The 22,528-nt window shown below is 41.0% G+C and overlaps 1 protein-coding gene and 1 long non-coding RNA gene across 4 annotated transcripts in view; one reads left to right on the plus strand and one right to left on the minus strand.

Moving 5' to 3' along the window:
• Window positions 1–22,528, minus strand: part of tmem178b (transmembrane protein 178B) — a 146,563-nt gene that overhangs the window by 26,101 nt on the left and 97,934 nt on the right. The window lies entirely within an intron of this gene.
• LOC119918405 lies at window positions 14,326–21,932 on the plus strand. The gene is made up of 2 exons (XR_005447441.1): window positions 14,326–17,068; window positions 17,347–21,932. It is a non-coding gene; the product is annotated as an uncharacterized LOC119918405 (long non-coding RNA).

The following is a 22,528-nucleotide window of genomic DNA, read 5'->3' on the forward strand; positions in this document are numbered from 1 at the left end:
CAGTGACTTGACTCTGTGTAGTATTTGAATTTGAGGGTAAAAGCCATTGTTCAAAGAAATGACTGAACTTTAAGTTAATCCAGAGTAACAAACTGATATCCAAACAGGAGTTTGATTCTATAGTAAACCTCCTCTAACTAATGTTCTTCAATACACGCTTTGGTACGGACTGAATCAACGAGGAAATGAAACAGATGGTACATGAACTTGAGTTGTGTCAGCACATGATCATGGCATGTTTTTTTTTTCTAGACACCTAGTTATTTTTTCAGAAAAGCACGGAAGTGATCACAACTTTAAATGAATATTCAGAGGGTTGAATTGGTTTGTTGTGTGCTAACTGCATCTTAGTATTTGTCCTAAATTCCAAAATGTGTGGGTTTAGTTTAATAAATGCACTGATAAGCGGTTATAGTAAGTTTTGTGTGTTTTTGTTCTAAGCTTAGAAAGGAAATTCTACCATAAGGAGACGGTGATCTCTAGCCTGAAAGTGCACAAAAGAGGGAGGATCGTCGAACCCTGGCCTCAGAGTCAACTCGAGAGAGTCAAGAGTTTTATTGTGAGTGACCTCGGGACACTCGACTTTTCCAGCACTCTTGATGGATACATCAAGAGGGCAGGCGGCAAGTCCCTGTTAATATCTCTGACCTTTTGAGTGTTTGGGTTGTGAATGACACCCTTGGTTGTTTAACCAAGACGAGAAGGCAGCAAGTCCTCGTTGATGTCTTTGACCTGTGTGCAGGAACCCCGATTTGCCCCTGGCGGTTGTTCCGCCAGTGTATGAGTGAGTGTGAATGTTAGTTTCCGTTTGAGCACTTAGGCTCAGTGTATGAATGTGTATGACTGGTGAATGCAGATGTAGTGTAAAAGCGCTTTGAGTGGTCGAAAAGACTAGAAAGGCGCTATACAAGTACAGAGCATTTACATTTGAATAAGTGAGATTTTCTGTTTCTAATTTAAGTGTACCTCAGCTACACTGTGTGGACCTCTGCCCTGACAGAGCTGACAGCAGTTGTGTTTAAGATTGGCTTACATGTTTGCTGTTTGTGTGTAGGATAGAGTAGTTCCCTGGATGTAACTCTAGTTTTATGAATACGTACGTCTTTGCCCTGCAAAGTGGGTGTGTGTGTGGGTGACACCTCCCCTTTTCTACTGCCCGCTGAGGTGTGTGTGTGTCTAAGTTATATTTTTATGTGACTTCGATGGAGATACAGAGGCAAGCTCAGAGAGCCTCCGATCTTGTGAAGTTTGTGTGTGTATGACGGTTGTCTGCCTTGAGAATTTGCACTGGATATTGCTTATATAGAAGCTGTTTTCTCATTGCTTGTTTATGCAAATGCTGAACTTGATTTGACAACTTTTAGCCTGTCATTGTTCTCTTTTCCTTTTAATATTCTAAAATAATTAGTATCATTTTATTAAAGGTGGGTTAGCTTTTATTTAAAATATTGATCAATAAAATAAAAAATGTAATGAACTTGTTTACATTTGATCATGACAGGATCGCCATGAGGTCCAACAAAAGGTATAGAAAAGCCTTTAGGCTGCTATTCAGTGTTTGACCAAACTGCATAAAGACTTGGGAGTTTTCAGCATGCCTTTCTTAGAACTAAGAAAAGGGTGGCAAAGAGGCTTGAGGTTAAAAATGAAAAAGCTAAAGCATGGGTCGCCTAAGCAACTTGGTAGTTTGAAGCTATGGGACACATAAGTAGACACTAGAGAGAGAACACAGAAAGTATGCAAACACATTAAGGTTTTTGTTTCCTTGTGTTTGGAAGAGGCACATGATAAAATAGTGCAGAGAACCCACAGAGCCCTTGCTGAGGAAGTGACAGGCTCAACATATTATCTAACACTATTTTGTAATCATGTAGCAGAGTTTGATCCAAGATTGTCGCGAGATAGCTCTTTTAAAAAGTCCCAGACAGCATTGTCGAGCTAATAGATCCTCTTAGGGTCTCCTGTCAGGGTCACATGGTCATGATTCGCACCAGTCCAAGAATAACACTGCCTTTCGGTAACATGATCAGTGTTTGATCAGCATTATTTGTAAGATTGAAAAAGATGGGAAAAAGACAACAACATCGCTGACAACTACAATACTATCACTGAGTTTTCTGAGTATGACGACCGCAGTTGCTGTTCTCTAGCTGCCCCAGGTGGCAACAACCTTTTGCCTGATCCCCATGTATTTGCAAAGGCAGAACAGTAATTGTTCTAAGCTCACACAATCTACAGGATGTAGAATGTGTCCAAATTGATGGGTGTGTTTTTTATACCACACCCAGGCTAGCGTCAGAGGCCAGTGATGGTGAATGTGGGACATCACGCCCACCACCTGACAATGTCCATCACAAAATAAGTGACTCTCTTGACGAGTCTTCAACTCTTATGGTATGCCATCCCCCAACTGCTCATACATACAGTACATGTATGTGTATGATACTGTATAAACATTGACCCATATGTTTTAGCTACACAAGATTTGCATGATTTTGTTGAGCCTATCATAGTGATGAAACGATGATGTGTGAAGTGTGATTCACACACATATAAGGGCTTATCTCATGTAGGTTGAAAGGTGCAGATAAACAGTGGTTGCGCTACCAATAAGTATAGTTTACTTATCTCACTTCTTAATTTAACAGACCATAGGGTTAGACCAAAACCTGTAATAATAATCATAGCAATACATTATATTAATGTAAACTCCTCTGACGTACTGTGGTAAGCGTGTTGACTCATTTCCGTTTTCCGTGCTTGTATGTTGGTAGCGTGTTGTGCTGCTGTCGCTAAATACCAGTTAAATTTGTTAGATTTGTCATTAAAGTAGCTAACTGTCCGCTAAACACTTATTCTTACAGTAATTTTGCCTAAACACTAACACTTCTTTCCATCTTTTGGTGACTGCTGTTCAATCTCATAGTTGTTTTCAAAAGTTTTGGTAGCTGACGCTACAGTACTTTAGCTTAGCCATTAGGTACTTTAGCTTAGCAGCTAGTGATGGCTTCTCTTTCTCCCTCTCGCTCTCCTACTTTCTCCTGCTCTGTGTGTCAGATGTTCAGTTACTCCTCTGTCTCCTTTAGCGGTAACGGTACGTGTAATAAGTGTAGTTTCTTTGTAGACATGGAGGCGAGGCTCAATGATTTAGAAGTCCGCACCTTGGTAGGTCAGTCTTTAGCTACTGTAGCTAGCCAGTCCCCGGTAGCCTGTGGTAGCCGTCCCCTGGCATCTCCTGAGCACCCAGGAAGGGGTGACTGGGTCACTGTCTGAAGGAGGAATAGTCGTAAGCCATTTCTGCAGTTACCCACCCAAAACCCTACGCAGAGTCGCAGTCTAACACTTCTCTTCTCCTCCATTTCAGGAGTTACTTAGTGAAAATCCTATAGTGACGTGTCTGTCCCCCGACGATCGAAATTATTTAAATCAAAGGTAAACAGAAGAGGAGCTGTGCATAAAAACCTAAATTAAAACCACAAGAGCAATAGTGCAAACTAATAGGAAAATTAAATGTGGACACTTAAACATCAGATCTCTCTCTTCTAAAGGTGTACTAGTAAATGAACTAATATCAGATTATGATATTGATTTATTTTGTCTTACTGAAACCTGGCTGGGTGATGGAGAATATGTTAGCCTAAATGAATCCACCCCTCCCAGTCATATTAATACTCACATTCCTCGAGGCACAGGCCGAGGAGGTGGAGTTGCAGCTATCTTCGACTCTAGCCTACTAATCAGTTCTAAACCTAAACTAAACTATAACTCATTTGAAAGCCTTGTTCTTAGTCTTTCACACCGAAGTTGGAAATCACTGCAACCAATTCTTTTTGTTATAGTGTACCGAGCACCTGGTCCGTACTCTGAATTCTTATCTGAATTTGCAGAGTTTTTGTCAACTTTAGTCGTTAAAACGGACAAAGTTATTATTTTAGGGGATTTTAATATTCATGTGGATGTTGAGAATGACAGCTTTAGTACTGCGTTTATCTCTCTGTTAGATTCCATTGGCTTCTCTCAGAGTGTTCATGAACCGACTCGCTGTTTTAACCACACCCTCGACCTTGTTTTGGTATATGGTATTGAAACTGAACATTTAATAGTGTTCCCACAGAATCCCTCTTTATCTGACCACTGTTTGATAACTTTTGAGTTTGTATTGCTGAACTACACGCCATTGGGCAAAACTTTTTATACAAGATGTCTGTCTGATAGTGCTGTAGCTAAATTTAAGGATGCAATTCCATCAGCTCTAAATTCATTATCAGATTAAGTAATGGAGGACTCCTATGCTAATTTCAGTCCCTCCCAAATCGATCATCTTGTTGATAGTGCTGCAGGCTCGCTGCGAATGACACTCGACTCTGTAGCCCCTAAGCAAGAAAATACTAAAACAAAGACAGTTAGCTCCATGGTATAATACTGAAACGCACAAATTAAAGCAAAAATCGCGGAAACTTGAGGAATTGGCGTTCCACCAAACTGGAAAATTCTCATTTAATTTGGCAAGATAGTCTTAAAACTTATAGGAAGGCCCTCTGTAATGCTAGAGCAGCGTACTACTCGTCATTAATAGAGGAAAATAGGAACAACCCCAGGTTTCTTTTCAGCACTGTAGCCAGGCTGACAGAGAGTCACAGCTCTATTGAGCCAAGTATTCCCATAGCTCTCAGTAGTTACGACTTCATGAGCTTCTTTAATGATAAAATTCTAGCTATTAGAAACAAAATTCACCAAGACCTGCCCTTAACTGGCACCAACTTATCTCTAAACTCAGGAACCTTAGAAACAGCTGTAAAACCAGATATATGTTTAGACTGCTTTGCTTCCCTCAGTCTTTACCAACTAACTTCAATAATTTTGTCATCTAAACCATGAACCTGCCTCTTAGACCCCATCCCAACTAGGCTGCTTAAAGAAGTTTTACCCCTAGTCAGCACTTATATACTAGATATGATCAATCTATCTCTATCAACAGGCTATGTACCACAGTTCTTTAAAGTAGCTGTAATTAAACCTCTTCTGGAAAAGCCCAACCTTGATCCAGATGTTTTAGCCAACTATAGACCTATATCTAACCTTCCATTTCTCTCTAAGATCCTGGAGAAAGCAGTTGCTAAACAGCTGTGTGACTTTCTACAGATCAATAGCTTATTTGAGTATTTTCAGTCAGGATTTAGAGCTCATCATAGCACAGAGACAGCACTGGTGAAAATTACTAACGACCTCCTAAATGCATCAGACAAAGGACTTGTTTCTGTACTGGTTTTATTAGATCTTAGTACTGCATTTGATACCATTGACCATCAGATCCTATTACAGAGACTGGATCATTTCATTGGCATGAAAGGAACCGCTCTAAGGTGGTTTAAGTCCTATTTATCAAATCGATTTCAGTTTGTACATGTTAACGATGAATCCTCCAGATTGTTCTGGGGCCCAAGCACCTCCCTGATGCATTATCTAAAGATATAGATTCCCTTGATGGCATCGCCCTGGCCTCCAGCACCACTGTGAGGAATCTTGGAGTTATCTTTGAACAGGACATGTCGTTTAAGTCTCACATTAAGCAAATTTCAAGGACCGCCTTTTTTCACCTACGTAATATTGCAAAAATTAGGAACATCCTGTCTAAAAATGATGAAGAAAAACTAGTCCATGCATTTGTTACTTCTAGGCTGGATTACTGCAATTCCTTATTATCAGGCTGCTTGAAAAAGTCCATTAAGACTCTTCAGCTGATCCAGAATGCAGCAGCACGTGTTCTGACCATAGACTGTATATAAAAATAGACATAGCGTCCGTGACGTCACCCGTTGGTTTCTGAAGAGCCGTTTTGAAGGTCAAAATTGGCGGAGCTGGCCGGCATGGCGCCGGCCAGCTCCGCGGTAGCGCGTCACCGTGTGTCACTCCCGGATAACCAAAAATGGGCAAAGAGGCAGGTCGTAGGTGGACCTGAGGTGTCGTTTTGCTGAAACCACTCCCGCCTAGCTCGACGTGACCAAGTTAGCTCATGCTAAGGAGCTTATGCTACATGCTACTGTGCGGTGCTGTACGGTGGAGGTTGGAACCTGCGGCCGTGTTGTTACCGGTTGTTTTTACCGACATTACCAGCTACAGTCAAAGTAAGACACCGGAAAATATTAAATAACTCACATATCTGTTATTGACATTATACATCACAAGGTTTTAAATGCTTGGTAATGTTATTTTGCAACACTAACGTTAGATTTTGTTGAGATCAACGTTAACAGTTAATGTTAACTATTTTACTCATTTGTCAGACGCTTTTATCCAAAGCGACTTACATTTGAGAAACAACATACAAGCATCAACAGAGCATCAAATACAGATCTACAACTGACAATACATACTAGTAAGAGCAGCAATAAATACTAGTAAGAGCTCATAGTACATATCACATCAATCAAGGAAGTAAGAGTTAAGTTAAAGTGCAATCAATACAAGATAATTGTAGGGGATAGAAGAAGAAGAAGAGCACAGGAAGTGCATGTTAGAGGTTAGGAGTTAGAGGTGTGGAAGAGATGAGTTTTCAAGAGCTTCTTGAAGTTAGAGAGGGACGCCCATGCTCTGATGGCGTGTGGTAGCTCGTTCCACCATCGTGGTGTCACAGATGAGAACAGCCGGAACTGGGATTGCTAGGAATCAGTTATTAATTATCTTAAGTTTACTTAACGTTACAGCTCAAACGAACAATTTCAAGCAAATCAATTAACCCTTTTACATACCGTTGGTTATGAGCAGGTTACGAGCGGTTACGAGTCGTTTATTTGGACGTCACCTCAGTATGTTACTTAACATAATAAGCTAGCGGTAGAGTCCTTAGTTACATGATGGAAGGTATATATCTTGTAAAACGTTATCACGTTATTTAATTCCCCACACCGCTATATTGAGTAACGTTGCTGCTGTCGGCAGCGCTGTGTGGGATTATTGTCTGGAATAGGACACTTGTGAGAGAAAGGTACTTTTTATATTTGTCACAAGATTCTTGTTGAGGTTCTGATGCGTCCACATCTGCTACTCAAAACTTAAACTTTGAGTCTAAAATAACATTGCTAGTCTTGGCTACTGGACATTTGACAGCTGATATAAAATTGTCTGTCTTAAAAGGACAACACAAAACATTTGAAGAGTCTCCCTTGTTCCATTTTCTCCCATGTATGTGACATAATAGTGCTGTCAACATTAAAACACTGAGGCATCTTTTAGAAGAGCATCTCAAAAAATTTGAATACTGAGGAAAGGTTCATTCTGAGCATCAGAACCAGACTGAGAGATTAAAGGCTTCAGAAACCTTTGCAGGTGTTTTGAGTTAATTAGCTGATTAGAGAGCTCTTCTCCAGCTGACATTTCTGTATAATTTATAATACAGATATGTATTTATTCTAAAATGTTTATACATTTTGAGATAGTGGAGTTTTTATTTCCATGAGCTGTAAACCATAATCATCAAGATGAAAGCAAAAAGGGTTTGAAATGCTTTGCTTTGTGTAATGAATCTAGAATATATCAAAGATTCACTTTTTGAATTAAATTACGTTAGAAAATTTACTTAACACAATATTCTATTTATTAAAGGATCATTTGTATTTACTTTATATTTTTTATCACCTGAAGAATTTATTACACATTTTCCTCCCAGAGTCACACTGTGGATCACATGTTCCACCTGGTGCCAGAGAGCTGCAGAGACCTGGGAGTCCTCATTGTGCTGATGGCGTGGACTGACGTGGAAAGGCGTTCTCTCCTTCTGTTTACTTTGCCTTTGAAATATTGTCCATATTTGTATCATAGATCCATTTAAAAAAAGATATGGTTTATGGTTCACTCTCTTTACTACTTACTGAAAAGCTAATCTTATACCACAGATAAACATTAAAACTGAACTCTTGCTTAAGAACATCAGTCTAGGATAAGTTGAAAAGTGAAAATACTCCCAACCCCCATGTAATGTTGAAAAGTAATTATGCAGTGTATTTCTGTGTGTGCAGGACTGTTTTTTTCTTTCTACCTAATACTTTAAGATAAATAAGGAGCCATACACCCAGTACCCATATACTGTATAACAGAGCCTGAAGTTTCTGAAGAGTGCCTTGTTTGCTGCTCTGATATAAGTCTAGGTTAAACACAGAATAATGTGGGCACATCCAAACCATCCTGTGGGTAAGTGCTAAAACAAAGAATGATCTGCACAGAGTAATTATGAATCCCACTAGGTGGTTTTTATTGTGACCTTTCAAACTCTGAGGTGTCAGAGCTGACCGAATGCACATGTAGTAAATAGGTGAGTCTATACAATGTAAACCACACGAGACCTTCTCAGAGGTCGCAATAAATTACACCTCCTACAGGGCTTCAAAACTATTCAGTGTGCAGATAAGTCTTTGTTTTTCACTACACAGTAACTTCTCAGTCAATGTCACATTTGTCTCTTAAAGAAATGTCAAAATAAAACAGTATATAACATCAACCGTTCATTTTTTACTTTCTACTAACATATGCAAAATGTTAACCTATAAATACCATCTTAATATTTTCATTTACAGCTGTTAGCTATAATACTATTACTAATTACTAATACTACACACTATTTAAAATTAAGATATGAAACTGATAATGAATGAAGAATGATTTTATTATGTATAATTAGTTTGATACACTTTATAACAAAGTATTCCTAATACACAAGCAATAGTTTAATAAATTAAACTCTTGTCTTGCATTCATGAAAACATCAATATTAAAAGGTTACAAATGTAAAAGTAGTTTTGTATGATTGGAAATAATGTGTTGTAAGAGTTATTATAATGATAGAATCTGTTGATAAGAACCCAGTGTCATAATTTCACATCAGTAGTGTTCAGGTGTTGTGAGTAAAAAGAAAAGCAGGAGCTGAAGAGCTGGAAGCTGGAGCTGTTCTCTCCTTAAAAGCTGGACAAAGCTAATCACATCTGGAGGGTTCTGCAATCAGCTCCTCTGGCACCTGTAAAGACAACAATGGGTAGACAGTTAGCAGCTTCTTCCAAAGAGCCATAAAGCTACTGAACTCTGACATGGTCTCAGCATGATAACCTCTCTGGCATGTGAAATACACTGTTTACTAATATGTGCAATATACGGTTTTCTGCTGGACACTGTGCAACAATAACAACTCAAGTCAGATCTTATTGAATGTTTGTTATAAGGATCTTATTTTATATTTCTTATTCAACTGTACTACCTTTTTTGGCAAATTTTAACCCACCAAACAAACTCAGAGGCAGCTTTCACACAACTAATTTCTCGCTTTAACTAAACCATCGCCCTAGTTACAGCCCAGCTACCTGTCTGCAGGCATTATATGCTGACAAAAAAGGTGGATGTAAATCTCTGCAGGTAGCCTACAGAACAGCTGTTCTGCCGAATTATGCATCCACCTCTTAGGCTTCTTATCAGAAACGTAGCTGATCAAACGCAGTTATCACCTCAGACTGTTTGCTGAATCTCAAGGAATGCTATGTCTACTAAGTGTAATAACTTATTGATGACTCTAAACTGCCTTCAATATGTACTTTGAATCAATCATCCCCACTGATGAACCCCACAAAGAATAGTATAACGTTATCGTTTTTAAACAGTAACGTTACACTTGGAGGTGCACGGCTCTCCTCGGGAGAGACAGCTAGCTCAAATAGTGGCATCGGTGCTCCTCGGTGTGACAGTTTCAGGCAGAACTCTGTTTTAAACCCATCGTGTCCATCGGGATAAGGTGCAGCCACTTATAATAAGTATCTGACTAGTATGTAACTGAACAGTGATTCCGTTACAGGACGTAGCTAAATCTCACATCGCCTGTTAGTAAAAGTTACCGTTAACATAACGGCAGCGAACAGAGCTGAGCCTTTATTTACAACTTCACACAGACACCTTTTCTTCAAAGCATTATCGCCCTAATGTCTAACACTAAGGTTAATGTAATAACGTTACATCTTGCTGACTTGTCTTTGACTCATTAAAAGCTGCGGTTAGAACACACTTACTTACTACACTAACTTAGCAGCTTGGGGCTGCTCGTATCTGGCTAATTAGCGTAACGAGCTAACCTTAAGCTAACAAGCTATATGCCGAAAGCAATTCCTGTTAAATGTTAACACATAAATAAATATACAGGAATCTCACTCACCTAGTAGAACACGGATTTCCTGGAGGTTCTCTCTCCAGTGAACTGCACAGCCTGCCATTATTCATCTGGTATCTGCATGTAGAAATGTCCAAAAGGCTCCGACAGGCTGAGCCTCAGAGCTCCATGTAGCTGAGTGAGGCTAACAGACGGCGGACCGAGTGCTAGCAGTGGCAGCGGCTAAAGGTGCCTGTCAGTCAAAGCGGCCACGCCCCTAATAATGCAGAACTTTAAGGCTTAATATAATTTAAATAGGTGAGTTATAAAAAAATTCACCCGCCTCACAGTTGTCACAAAGGGCAAAATTAGGGATATGCACTAAAACCATTTTTTGAACCAGACTGTAAACATGTTTTTTTCTGCTGTAAATTTGGGCATTTTAATATGAGGGTCAATGGAGATTGACTCCTTTCTGCAGCCAGCCTCAAGTGGCCACTCAATGAATTGCAGTTTCAGATACTTCCGTATTGGTATCGTAAGTGAGAGGCGGAGGTTGCCGCTTGGTTCTGACAGGAACCAGGAAAAGAGATCACATTTCTCCTGTCTTAGCTTCTCTGCATTGCTTCCAGTAAAATCCAGAATAGAATTTAAAATCCTTCTTCTCACCTACAAAAATCTTAATGGTCAGGCACCATCTTATCTTAAAGAGCTCATAGTACCTTACTACCCCACCAGAGCACTGCGCTCCCAGAATGCAGGGTTACTTGTGGTTCCTAGAGTCTCCAAAAGTAGAATGGGAGCCAGAGCGTTCAGCTATCAAGCTCCTCTCCTGTGGAACCAGGTTCCAGTTTGGGTTCAGGAGGCAGACACCATCTCCACATTTAAGAGTAGGCTTAAGACTTTCCTCTTTGATAAAGCTTATAGTTAGGGCTGGCTCAGGTGAGTCCTGAACCATCCCTTAGTTATGCTGCTATAGGCCTAGACTGCCGGGGGACTTCCCATGATGCACTGAGCTCCTCTCTCCTCTTCTTTCTCTCCCTCTCTACGCAACCTCATCCCATTAATGCATGTTACTAACTCGACTTCTCCCCTTTCCCGTAGTCTTGTGCTTTCACTTCCTGCAGGTGTTTCGGGCTCTGGAGCTGTGGAGTCTGGATCTGTGGTTGCGAGTCACCTGCTGCCCCCGTATTCGTGCTCGACACCCTCTGCTACAACACCTATTGTTATTATTGTTATTATAATCATTAACATTACGATTATTATCATTAACACTACTATAAATATCTGTACCATTTTTCATTCAGTCTATAGCAACATCACCTTTACTGTCTGTACCTCTGTGTGTATATTGTGTAGGCTGCCTCCCTCCCCTCTCTCTCCTTCCATCCCTCTCCCTGTTTCTCTCTGTTCCTCTCGCTCTCTCTCTCTCTCTCTCCTTCACCCCAACCGGTCGAGGCAGATGGCCGCCCACCCTGAGCCATGGTTCTGCTCAAGGTTTCTGCCTCTTAAAACGAAGTTCTTCCTTGCCTCTGTCGCCTAGTGCTGCTCTTGGTGGGAATTGTTGGGCTTCTGTAAATAACATCACAGAGTACGGTCTAGATCTGCTCTTTTATGAAAAGCGCTGTGAGATAACTGTTGTTGTGATTTGGTGCTATATAAATAAAACTGAATTGAAATGAAGTGAATTTATAAGTGCTTTTCAAGTCACCACACTTCACAAAAACTAGGCAATCCAATTTATACAGAAATGATAGACGTGGCAAAAAATATGTAAACAGTAATGACAGATAAACAAATATATTAATTATATGCATTTCATTGTTATCAAGATCCCCTGTGTACAATTGAATTTGAATAACTCTTGTTAGGAAGCCTTGGTCCCTTCACTTAGATTCTATATCTGCAGCAACTTTTGGTCATAAAATCCGCTGGTATGAGAAGGTGATGCATTTTATCCTTCCACAAATAGGAGTAAACACTCTAGCTTAGCATGTTCAAAGTTTATCTTATACTATGCAGCTGTAAAAGTTTGCTCTACAGTTGAAGAAACATAAGCAGATTCTCAACTTCATTCATTCACTCAGTCCTTAAAGGCATAGTGAGTAGGATTTTCCCCAGTTCCTCCTGTCTGTATCCGCAGAGACCCAAACCTCTGCCTGGATTTTATTTTTATTTTGCTGCATTGGGGACGTTTCTGGGCATCAACCTTTGGGCATCGTGCAGGGGGTGAGGTCGGGACATCACTGTCTCTGTCTCACTCCTCTGCTGCTCTCTCTGTGTCATGGATGTATAAAGAGCTGCAGGTCTGTGTGTCTGTCTGATCGAGCTATGCACACATAGACAGGGTGATGCATGGCTTCGGCTGCATTCACACAAAATCCAATGTGGCTCCTTCTCACAGGGTTGTGCGGAGGTGTGGCTGTACTATCGGACTATCGCCTCTTGAGGTGCAAAGCAGTATTATGAGACAGGGCGGGCTGGGGCTAGCTGGTTAGCATGCTCTGCAAAACAATACAGTACATACACTCACCTAAAGGATTATTAGGAACACCTGTTCAATTTCTCATTAATGCGATTATCTAATCAACCAATCAATGGCAGTTGCTTCAATGCATTTAGGGGTGTGGTCCAGGTCAAGACAATCTCCTGAACTCCAACTTCAACTTTGACTGAAATAACCACTCGTTACAACCGAGGTATGCAGCAAAGCATTTGTGAAGCCACAACACGCACAACCTTGAGGCGGATGGGCTACAACAGCAGAAGACCCCACCGGGTACCACTCATCTCCACTACAAATAGGAAAAAGAGGCTACAATTTTCAAGAGCTCACCAAAATTGGACAGTTGAAGACTGGAAAAATGTTGCCTGGTCTGATGAGTCTCGATTTCTGTTGAGACATTCAGATGGTAGAGTCAGAATTTGGCGTAAACAGAATGAGAACATGGATCCATCATGCCTTGTTACCACTGTGCTGGCTGCTGGTGGTGGTGTAATGGTGTGGGGGATGTTTTCTTGGCACACTTTAGGCCCCTTAGTGCCAATTGGGCATGGTTTAAATGCCGCGGCCTACCTGAGCATTGTTTCTGACCACGTCCATCCCTTTATGGCCACCATGTACCCATCCTCTGATGGCTACTTCCAGCAGGATAATGCACCATGTCACAAAGCTCCAATCATTTCAAATTGGTTTCTTGAACATGACAATGAGTTCACTGTACTAAAATGGCCCCCACAGTCACCAGATCTCAACCCAATAGAGCATCTTTGGGATGTGGTGGAACGGGAGCTTCATGCCCTGGATGTGCATCCCACAAATCTCCATCAACTGCAAGATGCTATCCATCAATATGGGCCAACATTTCTAAAGAATGCTTTCAGCACCTTGTTGAATCAATGCCACGTAGAATTAAGGCAGTTCTGAAGGCGAAAGGGGGTGAAACACAGTATTAGTATGGTGTTCCTAATAATCCTTTAGGTGAGTGTAGATGTCTTTGATTGTGTATGGCAAAAGGCTTTTTGAGTGTGCATCACGTGGTCCTGCACTACCAACTGCAGCCAAAATCATCTTACAACCCTGCTCACAATCCTCAAGCTGGTTTACAAGCATTAAAATAAAATATGTTAATGTAAGATGAAAAAGTTAATGGCAGGGACCAATCTAACTGTTTCCAATAGCAAGAAGGCACATTATGTCAAAAAGTTGTCCAAACCGCCATTTATTTCCAATTTTTTTTTTTTATTTTAAACTGGAAGCTCCAGCTCTGGATGTAACTGCCTCTTATATCTGTAAAGAGGAAGATATCTCTTTCCAAAAGTAAAGCGATGAAAAACATGCAGCGCACCTGAGTGGAGCAGCATTGAAAAACAAATGTATGACTGATAATGTCGACTCAAATGTGAATCAGCTCCAGCCAGCTGATGTGACACCGGCTAATGCTGTGATAGTACTCAAGTCACTCTCGCACTGTGAGTGTTAATGTATCTGGTAGAGTTTTGCAATTTAAACATCTTAAATCTGAGGCGCAAACCTGCTCTGTGTGGGACTGTGAGCTGCACTTTATCAGAGGTGCTGAAGTTAAGATGTGTGTGGTGAGATTTCTGATTTCTGATCATGTTTTCAGTTAGTTTTGTTTTTCACCTGTGTCTCATCGTAACATACAGTCCCAAACGGGGTTCTGTGTCTGTCAGACTATCTGAAGGGGATACTACCACACAAATATCCACTTGTCCTCTTGGGACTCAGTTTTCCTTATTGTGATTCACTATAACTTAACTGCTGTATTCAAACCTACCTTGAGTGAATTTAAAAAGATGGGCTGGTTAATATCAATAGATTTGAGTGTGTCATACTTTTTACTTTTGATACTTAAGTACTGTTTTACTTTAGTAGTGTTTTCCTAGATTACTTATATTTTTACTTGAATAACATTTTAGTGGTATCTATACTTTTACCTAAGTAGGAAAACTGAGTAGATTTTCCACCACTGACATCTTCTAAGCATCTGCTGCAGCTCAGGGTGTTTGTTTCCACCCTGTGATGGAGACGGATGGCAGGTGAGTCAGAGGTGGAGGCCAGTGGAGCTGTGGATAGCAGCAGGGTGACGGACCGCTGAGAAACAGGCATGCCACGTGTTAAGTGGCTGGCATCCCTAACACTCTACTGCTGCCATGCAGGTGACCTGCAGCCCTCGCTTAGTGGATGGACAAAAACAAGGACAACATTCATTGTCTTGACACCTGCTGCTCTGTGCTGCAGGTATAAGGTGACAGCTGTGGTGAGGTGCAACATTTGTAGAAAGAAGTGTAGATTCAAAAAAACAAGCTGAATTTAGCTCCTTTACCAAAACATCAACTCAACCTACAATATTCCCTAGTTTTGTAGATCTAATCTTACGATCTTTAAGTTGCGACCGTAAAACCAAAACAATTAGCTAGAAAACACAAACTGAGAGAATGTGCCACACCTTTCACACTAGTAATTTGATCCATTGTTAATATAAAAATACTGATTTTTATTCAATGCAGTTTAATTCTAAATACTTTATTCATCCTTTATGGGGCAAAAAATAAATTTAAATTTACACACCTATAAAAGTAAATATAAGAGAAATATGTTTGAAAGACACACACGAAGATTAACAGCATGTGTGCGAGTCCATAGAAGGCCAACAATATCCAGCAATCATTTATCGTCATGTTTTTAAAAATTTCCACTTCTTTCCTGCTACCAGGCACACGTCCAGCACAATGGCGCCTATGTCAAAAAGTTTAAAAGATCAAATTTATCAGTCTGTACACAAGGTGAAATGACAGTTTCTTGTACCGGGGCACCCGAAATCCTCCCATGTGTTTAGTAGGTATTGAGCAGGTAAGATTGATATATTATGTTTATTGTGCATACACAGGCTCTGACTGAGATGCATGGCAGACAGAGGTAATGTGGGGGTAAGTCACATCAACACGTAGAATAAATAAAAAAATATAAATGCAAAGTAGGATTTGGCAAGAAATATTGACTTTTCAAGGATGGACAATTATTAAAACTTTTTTTTGTTTTCTTTTCTCTCTATATGTAAATCAAACACATACTGAGGTGGACTGAGGTAAGAAGTGAAGCATTGACATGTCTAACAACACTTCCTGTCTTCTCTCTCTCGGCATCCAGCCGCTTATCCTTTGTCAGCACATGCTTCACTATCTGAGGAGGACTGTATTTCTATTCTCACGAGCCAGAGAGAGGGAGAGAGAGAGAGAGAGAGAGACAGACAGACAGGCAGAGCAGAAGGGAGAGGGAGGGAGAGAGGGGAGATGACCTTGGTTTCTCTGTGGAGCCGTCCCGCTGCCCACGTGCACTGAGGAGATAAGCAGAGTGCTGAGAAGCCATCGTCAAACCCTGACACCACACAGCACTACAGCTGGGCACAGTATTCACACTGCACTGAGATAGACTGTGTGTACAGGAACACTGTGGGACTAAGCGATGCCTCCACTGAACATCTGTCCACCCCCACACAGCTCTCTCTTATCTGCCCGGTGAACACTGACTCAACTTTAATCACAGTTGCATGGTAGTGAATAATGGAGCATAAAAACAAGTAGTGTCTTCCTGGGCACTGTCTGTTCATCCAACTGACATGACCCTTGTTGAAATATACAGGTAAATAAACAGTTTTGAGGGCACCATGTAAAGCTAACAGTGGATATTTTTCATACCAACAGGGATAGCTAGCTCCACAAAGCGTGAGTGTGGGACTTACATATAAATGAATGTCTGTTACATTCATGCCCTTCCCAAACGAGTTCACACAATGCCTAAGCCTCCACCAGGTAAAGCTCTCTGTATTTCGCAGTATACCAGAGTGAAAGGGGAGGAACCCAGAGCCATGTAGAGAGTGCCACAATCCACCATTGCTCAAAAAAAAAAAAATCTTTTTAACTGAGATTTTTTATTTATGTTTATATTGATTGTAGTTTGCGTTAATATGCTTTGTAATGTTTAACTGTATGCAGTCATGGCAATAAAGCAAGTTAAATTGAATTTGAACTGAATTTCTATCCACATGACTATGGACGGAGCGATGCAAACGTAGCGACGGAATAGGCTACAGCAAGTAGGACTATGGTATGCATGAGAGTGTCTGTTACGACCCTAAGGGTCATGCGTTTGGTTTGGGATGTGTTCCTTCTCTCTCTCTCTCTCTCTCTCTCTCTCTCTCTCTCTCTCAGGTAGTGGCCCTTCCCCCCATGCCTCGGCTGCATGAGTGAGTGGCAGCAGGTGTGCCTGATCACCACTCAGTGCCTGGAGGATAAGAAGGCTTGGGTTTTTTCACAGGACTCAGTCTGTTTCCCTTGCTACCTGTTATGACCACACTGCAGACCCATCAGTCCAGCGGACAGGGGCAGCCCATTCAACCAGTGGGTTGAACACTGCCTTAGACTTCTGTGAGTCCAGAACAGTGGAGAAAGGACTTTTCAGCTGTTTATTTAGTGTTGAACCTTGCTCCCTCATTTACTTACCCTGTGTTTATTGTTGCCTTACCTTGTTGGCTCGCTGTCTCCTTTTGAGAGAGTAGTTTTGTGTTGGTTTTCCTTTGTCAATATTGTAATACACTTTTTAGTTTGCACATAACTCTGACTTCCTGTCCTCTTTTGCCCTGGTTTTATTTCAAATATTGTTGCTCCTCTTCCCCCTGGACTTACCATCCGGAGGAACGTAACAGTGTCCAAGAAAAGTTTCTGATGCTCCAGATAAAAAAAGGAACTCAGCGTTCAGAGGAAGCGGTACAAAGAAAGGTCATCGGCGAGGACAAACATGGATAACCATTGGCATAGCTTTTCCTATTGGACAGGGTTGGAAGGAGCGACTAAGACACAAAGTCGTGTTACGGCTCTTGGACAGGTTGCTATTTGTAAAATATTCAATATAAATGATTAATTCTCCCTAAATAATGGATTATTGTCTTGGAAATGTGGAAATGTTCTGTATTTTGTAACTATTTCTGAACACGAGCCTGGGGTGAGCTCACCTGTAGGCATTCATCATGAGCATGTATCAACAGTGTTTGTGAATTACTCTGATTGCCAGAAGGGGGGACAAAAATTCCACTCTGCAGGTTTAAAGCTCCAGCCTAAAAGAAAAGAGCAGACACGCTCTTACGGTGTCTTTCACTCATGTGTCTGTTAAAGCATTGGCTTCCACTCATTACAGTGCAAGATGGACTGATTTATGAAATCATGGTCAGCCTCACCCTAAGGTCCTGCAGAAGCAGATTGCCAACAAGTCCAGAACGATCTAGTGTGACTGAACAGGAGATCAATAAGAATCTGGCCTTGAGGCTCTTGATATATGATAACCAATATGTGCTCACTACAAGGTGGGGAGCAGAGTACAGTTCAGAGGCAAACTGTAGCGTTGGATTATGTCACTAGCGTGTAGCAGGAAAGCAGTGGAATTTGTTAAAAACATGATAATGCAAGCAAAGACTGTATGATTGATTTCTAAGTTAACTGCAAAAGAAAGTCGTTTAGAGAAAAAGATGGTTGTGTAGATAATCAGGGCCTGATGACACACAACGCCATAATCAACATCTCAGACCGCAGACAACCACTTACTTCTTGCACACTGTAGGGATAAGCAGACCTGGAAGCATATACCGATTACTACTACAGCCAATCTAAAATTGATACTCCCCAGCAAGAATCATCCAACCCGAAAGAAAACAGAAAAAGACATCATCCACAGACACAAGTGATCTTCAGACCACAGAAACTGAGGTCACTATCTTACAATCCCTCAATAAAAAACTTGATTTTTTGTTTAAACTTCACAATGAAAAACGGCTTCACTCAGGCCCGGTGTTCTCCAGTATAAAAGCGCGTCTCATGTCCTGCACTGTGGGCTAGAGACCCTGTTCCCAATGCTCCATGCACCTCCTTGTTTTTGTTTCTTTCACTATACAACACTCCACTCACTATTCCTTCAAGCATGCATACCTGCTGACATGACTGACCTACTGATTATCACACTTCATAGGATTATTTGAATATTAAGTTGTTTCTGTTTGCTTGAAAAATAAAAGTAATGGTACCCTTACTGCAGTTTTGGGTCATACTGTTCTTTTTGTCGCGGTTTTGAGCCAGCCGTGACAAAATGGGGGTTTGTCCAATTTGGATTCCCGCTGCCGTTGTTGGTTTATATTTAATTGATTCTCTTTGTGCTTGAGCTGTCCAGGTGCAGTTGATTGTGGGGGTTTCCCTGGCAGTCTGAGTGGCCTGACCAATCTGTGACGGGGGTTGGTACATATCTCATCTGGGGGATGGATTTTTGTGGAATTCCCTAGTTAATTTGCATATTCTGGTTTCCGCCTCGTTTGACATAGCCAAATTGAGGTCGAGGAAGACACCTGGGAGAGCGGAGTGTCCTTGGTGGAACTGTGAAGTGGAAAACCTGTTTGTCCAAGGGAAGGTAAGTGTTGACATGCTGGTGTGTAATCGTGTTGGCACTAAAGGGATTTCCCCGGTTAGGTATAAGAGCGTTACTCCTTTGTGTTACGCTGGTTTGTTATTTCTGTAGTGCTGTGGTGAATGTGGTTGGAGACTTAGGTCTCGAGAGCATGTTCTTGGCGGTGAGGAAGTTGCCAATGGCTGGTCACTCTCACGCTAGCGGTCTATAGTGTGTAAATACCCACCGCAACTAACCAATGAAGACTAGGGGTGAGTTACTTTAGTGTGTGGTTAGGCAGATAGAAGGGACGCTCCTTTTTGCCTTTATTAGTAACCAGCGTGTTGATTACTTCATGTTCTTTTGGTCCAGGTTTTTGAGATTCCATCAGAGGGGTTTCTAGATGGCTGCACGAAAGAGCAGTTGTTGAGAATAGCTGACCATTATAAGATTGAGCTGCGATGGACTGGCGACCTGTCCAGGGTGCCTTTCGTCCGATGTCAGCTGGGATTGGCTCCAGCCCCCCCGCAACCCTGTACGCAGGATAAGCGGTTGACGATGGATGGATGGATGGATGGATGGATAAGATTGAGATCAGTGACAAAAGGCTCGAGGACACTGTTAGGTCTGTGTTGAAGGCTAACTTGTATGACATGGAGGTGTTGCCAGCTGATAAAAGTACTGTGAGAGGGTAGGTTAAGCATGGAAGCTAGTCAGTAGCTAGGTGGAGTTAGTCCTACTTTAGGTGCACGTTCTTCACAGTAGTTTGCGGCTACTTCCGAAATTTAATGACAGGGACCCCGAGACATTATTTTCTCTGTTTGAGAGATTAGCTGACGCTAGGGACTGGCCTGATGGGGATCGCACACTTGTTGCAATGTGTTTTGACCGGTAGGGCTAAGGAAGCAATTTCAGCTTTATCTGTGGCAGATGGCTTGAGTTATGCATCGGTGAAAACTGCTGTTCTGACCGTATTTCCACATATTTAACAGAACAGCAGGTAGTAACAGTGGGTGAGGCAGCTGCCTTGGCAGAGCAGTATGTTTTGTCTCATTGTAGTGATGAGACACACAGACACACACGTACACACAACTCAAAGCATGTACCTTGTCGATAATATCCATAGCAAGCGATTTCAAAAACAACCCCCGATAATTCCTATTAATGAAACAGGTTTTATCAAAAGAAGACATGCATACAATAACACACAGGCTGTTCAACATCATTCTGATAGGCTAACTGAGAACAATGAGGAAACAATAATAGCTTCATTGGATGCAGAAAAAGCTTTCGATTGAAGGAAAGGAAAGCAATTTATCAACTTCTGCACAGGGGGACAAGACAAGGATGCCTACTCTCTCCTTCCCTCTTCACCGTCTGCATTGAACCACTTGCTGCAACCGTCCACCAGAACAATCGTATTGAAGGTGTGCAATCCTCAACGGTAAGACATAAAATAAGAATATACGCAGATGGTATCCTACTCTATTTACAAAACCCACTACAAGAAACCATTAACCTATTCAGTAGATTATCTAAAATTTCAAACTACTCTAACAACAAGTCAGAATTATCACTGTTGCATCTCTTTAAAAAAGAGCTGGAATCTAGCAACCCTACCAACACCCATCCCTCTTTCCACAGACACCAAAAGATAGCCAGGTGTAATTATTTCCCCCCAGCTATCAGAGCTTGTGCACTTAAATTTTAAACCACTGATCAAAATGATAGAAGATGACACAGACAGATGGATGAATCTACCAGTGTCATTAATCACCAAGATGACAGTACTACCCAAAAGAACTACTTTTAACTACTTTTCACATGGTTTACAGATTCTGCAGCCATGCACACGACTGATTATCAGTTAAAGATATACTGTACAAATGCCTTCCTCTGTATAGTCTAAGTTAACCAAAAAAGATTTTAAAAAAACCCAAAGATAATAAAGAATAAAAAAAGAAACAAAATTTATAATGAATGAGCAATAAATAAAAAGAGGTATGGACACTGTGGTGGGTGAAACAAGCACTATTAGGCTCCAGAAATGAAATAACTAACACTTTAATGGCATGGAGTAAAACATGACCAAAGCAGAAAACACAATATGGAGGCAATGGTTACCAGTTTAATGATGAACAACGGTAAAATTAAACAGTTAATGTACCAAACATTAAAATTGTTTGATTACAGTGCTTTGAAAAACTCACAGTAACAACACATATTGCATGCAACGTAGGTTTGTTGTTGGTCAATGAACATGGCGGAGAGGAGTAACAATGCTCCAGAGCTTCAGCCTAGTCCTCAGAGAACTCAGTCTGAAGTGTGGTCGTGTTTTGGTTTTTATAACATAACATTATATATTTATAACATTATAGTCCCCACTATTGGTACTATCACCATTTACCCTTGTTCTTCTGCGACTACTACTACTGCTTCTATTATCAATACTATTATCAATTATATGACATATCAATCTAAATGAGTACTTAATAGAACAACTGACTGATCAGTTTATCAATCAATTTATTTTATTATTTGTTACTGCTGGGAGACTTCCAATTATGCACTGAGCTCCTCTTGCCTCCTCTACCTCTCCATCTGTATGCATTCTTATGCCATTAATGCATGTTACTAACTTCCCTCCTCCCATAGTTTTGTGCTTTCCTTGTCCCGTTTTTTTCTCCTTCTGTTGCTTTCAGGTGTTTCTGCCTCCAGAGCTGTGGAGTCTGGATCTGTGGTTTTAGGCTTCCTGCTGCCCCCATGTTCCTGCTTGACACCCGCTGCTACAATTACTATTATGAGCATTAACACTGCTATCATTATTAGTACTATTATTCTTTTACATTGAAATCTGTACCACAACCACCTTTACTGTTTTTTTTTTTTGTTTGTTTTTTTTACATCTGAGTGGATATTGGGTTGGGTAGTCGGACTAAACAACTCCAAAAGGGTACATTCATGATTGTGTCAGCAAATGTTTTTAAAATAGGCTTTATGCACAATCACATATGCATATATCTCCTCTCGAGTTGTGCGCATGCAGGCAGAAGTGAGAGTGAGTTACTATGGTTACAGGGATGTGTTGAACTTTTGCAACACAGGAGGAGAACAAGGTGGGGTGGTAGATAAGCAGCATCGTGATATTACTGATTTCCTTTCCCCCTGCTGTGTCAACGAGGAGCTAATCCATCGGTCTCTAGGACACCATATATATATATATATATATATATATATATATATATATATATACACACAGTTTGTAATACAACGTTTCACAAAGTGTTTCCATAAAGCTTCATATTCCAGATTTCCTTTTTTCCCCTGCAATGTCAACAAGGAGCTAATCCCCCCGAGTGCTGCCCTGGAAAGAGTCTACTCAACAAAATAGTGACTTAAATAGAGAGTAAATGCATCTGTCCAGCAGAAACTGGATGGTATGATGAAGAGAGGAGAGCAGT

This window comes from Micropterus salmoides, unplaced genomic scaffold (genome assembly GCF_014851395.1).
Source record: "Micropterus salmoides isolate LMB-PRFRI ecotype aquatic unplaced genomic scaffold, ASM1485139v1 Ms_hic_scaffold_23, whole genome shotgun sequence".
In the NCBI taxonomy this organism is placed as follows: domain Eukaryota; kingdom Metazoa; phylum Chordata; class Actinopteri; order Centrarchiformes; family Centrarchidae; genus Micropterus; species Micropterus salmoides.